The sequence below is a fragment of the Centroberyx affinis genome, unplaced genomic scaffold, assembly GCF_046629955.1.
Source record: "Centroberyx affinis isolate AG114_WGS23_722 - 3 ecotype Tasmania unplaced genomic scaffold, CSIRO-AGI_Caff_v1 ptg000022l_1, whole genome shotgun sequence".
Taxonomy (NCBI): Eukaryota; Metazoa; Chordata; class Actinopteri; order Beryciformes; family Berycidae; genus Centroberyx; species Centroberyx affinis.
This window is the reverse complement of record NW_027278736.1, coordinates 98,776-102,500: the sequence shown is the minus strand read 5'-3', so window position 1 is coordinate 102,500 and position 3,725 is coordinate 98,776.

Here is a 3,725-nt window from a genome sequence, read left to right as displayed (position 1 = left end):
AGTCCTCACCTTTGAGGCTGACCCCATTACTGCCCTCCACCTCACCCTCCTTTTACCTTCCTCAACCGCCCCCCCCCCAGCCCTCCTATCCACCTCTGTCCTACCCCTCCTCATCCTCCTCCTCTGCCCCAACCCCCATCCCCCAATCCCCCTCTCTCCCCTAAAACCTCCTCATTCCCCTCTCCCCGTTCACAGTGAAACAGAAATCTGCCCAAACCTAAGCTGCCTCGCCCTGTCTCCCAGCCAAACACACACACACATACACGCACACATAGATGGTGGGTTTGAGGTGTCGGGGGAGGGGGGGAGGGTGTTCATGTGAAAGCGCATATAACTTGACATGAATGCCAAACAGTGGTCCTTCTCTGTAGCTGGTGGCCGTAAACCAGAGGGGCCCCAGATTTATGTCGCAACATTTCCTGATATGTCCAACAAGGGAAAAACAAGATTAAGCTGACATACAGTACACCTCGCTATCTCCCATAACGCATATGTTCCCGATAATACGAAGGGACGCAGGCTGAGACTGGTGTCAAAGTTCCAGCCGAGTGCCACAGCCATTTCACTCACACATTAGGAAGCGTCTGGATAAGGCCTGCAGATATTCTGCACTAATGAAAAATACTGAGGCATAAGAAAAGTTCACATCCTGTCAAGCGCTTCATTTTTGTTTTCTCTTTGTGCTGCATTGGTTGCCCTGTTTTATTTGTCTCCAGTTTCTGGTGAACACTCTGGGAAACACTTTCATATAGTGGATGCAAAAAAAGAAAACATTTATTGTGAGATGCTTCAATCCAGACTAATAGGAAGAAATTACTGGTTGCTCTTGTGAGGCACACAATAGGTCACAGACTCCCTGAATAAAGAAAAGAGCTAATGACTTCACAAACGCTTTGGTTAGTGGGTTTATGTGTGACTTGTCCCATTTCCAAACTGGCAGGCGCCGGCCCAAAACGAAGACACATCAGCATCATTAGGGAAGTTTTCTGAGACTAGACCATAGTCATATCCATTAATGGCACACACACACACACACACCTACACACAGTGCATATGCGCATACATACACACAATTATACACACACACACACACACACACACACACACACACACACACACAGATTTATGAAGCATCCTCGGTTGTAGCAGCAATCTCAATGATGCTCTCTAATGATTTACCATAGCAATATGAGGTGGGAAATACTGCCAGACATTTTACATAATTCACTTTTTCCCCCTTAAATATGGTGCTGATGTCACTTTGCAGATTATTGGGGAGGGAGGCAGTTCATTATGCTTAGCTATATCTTTTGGTGTCTGTCTGTTGCTCTTGAGCGTAACTCTGAAAAGTATATAGTCCATAAAACAAATGGCAGTTGTGTAGAACAGATTGTGTTGTTAAACCAAACGTTGTTTGTAACATTCGAAGGCAAGCAGAATTTCAACATAAAAAGAGCAATAACCTGTGTGTTACAAAGATTTATGCATCCCAGGATTCCGTGCTCCCTCCATACTGAGTATTGCCAGGTAGTAAATTAGGAAATGCCTTTTGGCAAAGACTGTACCTTCTGCCCATATGTACACACACACAGTAACGTATACTTTCAAATGCACAAAAAGAAGAAATATGTACCTCATGCTAACTGATAGGCTAAAGCATAAATATCACAAATACATACAAACACGTGCACACTCATCTACATGCAAACATATCTGTGCATGTGCATATATAAACATATAGAAATATGTATAGACAGACAATATAGACACATACATATGGAGAGACATAGACACACACACAAACAAATCTTAGAGAAGCCATATTCTCAAACCCGCCCTTAACCATAAAAGAGTCTTCTCTTTTTATCGGCTAACCTGTAAATTGAGTTTTCAGTCTTTTCACAATACAAGGCTTCACTCTGTTTATGGGCCCATGACGTCACTAAAAAGGGCTCAGAATTCACAGCCTGGAAAAACGCTCATTCCTCACACACACACACACACACACACACACACACACACACACACGCGCGCGCGGCCCTGGGAAAGAAGTCTCATGCCACCTGATAGGGGAGAGAGATATTAGTGAGTCTGACACTCGGTCAGGTTTTAAAGAGTTAACGTAAACTGAGAACTGCTGTCTGTCGCATACACACATGCACACACACACACACACACACACACACACACACACACACACACACACAGACACACACTCACTCAGGGACGCACATACACACAGACATAGAGTACACATACACATGCACATACACAAACACATGCACGCATACTAATTCCCAGTATGACTATGCTTTATTGATGGAGCGACAGGGCTGCATAACTAATGGCTTCAGAGAGTGAGAGTGAAGAGGCTGCTGGGTGTGATCCATTTATATGCATGCTAATAACGGAGCACATTGGGCCTGGGACGAGCAGGAAGATCTCTCTATAATCGACCATCCATCATTAAGATGTGACTTTCCCGTCAGACGCAGCGCATCATTACTCTCTACACACTCACACACATACAGTACACACACACACATACAGTACACAGCACACACACTGTGGTAGCGCAACCAAAAATACTTTATCTGCGATCGTTCCTTTTCTTTCATTACCTCTCCTCACTCTGTGTATCTGTATCAATCAGGGAGAATCAGCACACACTGGAACTATTGAAAGTCAGCAAACTTTAACGATGGTACAGCTCTGTTCAAAAGGGCCTTTGTAAGTCAGACTTCTCTTTCAGTAATGAAGCGTGTAGCAACAGCTAGCTCCCCTCTGTAAAAAGGGTGACCTGAAACTACACACACACACATATAGCTTATGAGATCACTGATGGAGCCCTGTATTCCGCAGCACAATAAATGTCATCCATGTGTTTCAGTGCGGCTGGCCTCAGGAGCCCTGCAGTGGTTTTGGGGGTCAGGGTTGAGGTTAGGGTAGCTGGTCTCCAGTGGCCCAGTGTCAAACCTCAGGTCTCTCAGCCTCTCGCTGCTCTCGGAGGGGGAAGCCGGCGAGCGGGGGGGTTTGGCTTTTGCCCAAGGAGTGAGAGCACTGTGGGGCCCTTCCTTTCCTGGAATGCCAAATTTTTTAGCCACTCTATACACCGCACCCACCAGAGCAGAGGGGGAACCTAACTGCGCTGGATGAAATGGGCATAGTTTGAGTGTGATTTCATCCTTTTTACTGTGTTTGGTACCCACTCCTGGCCTCCCTATTATCTTTTAAACCTGGGCTGGGAAGACTTATGCATCCAGACACTTGTGTGGACATTCACATCTATTCCATAGGCGCTCATACATGCATCATAAAAACACGGACGCACACACACACACACACTTGCTCATACTCACTCGCGCTAACACCTACATATGGCAGACTGTGAGCAGGCGAGTCGGGCAGCTGGCCGGTATTAAATTGGATCCCTAGGTTCCCCACTGTTCAATGGGACTTAAAGCCATATTAAAGGCATCTCCTGCAGCCCCGCACCAGTGGGAGAGCGTGGAGAGAGGCCAAGGAAAGCAGCCCAGTGCCAGCCACACCCCTGGAGGACTGCATCTGCTCTCGCTCTGCACCGTGGCCCCGTTATGTTCAGCATGACATATATCGTCCCATGCGCCCATATGCCAGTGCTACCACGGATTATGCGTGCTTTAACACAGAACCATGGCATTCCACACGGGTAATGTCATTAAACTTAACAAAGTACATCTCTGATT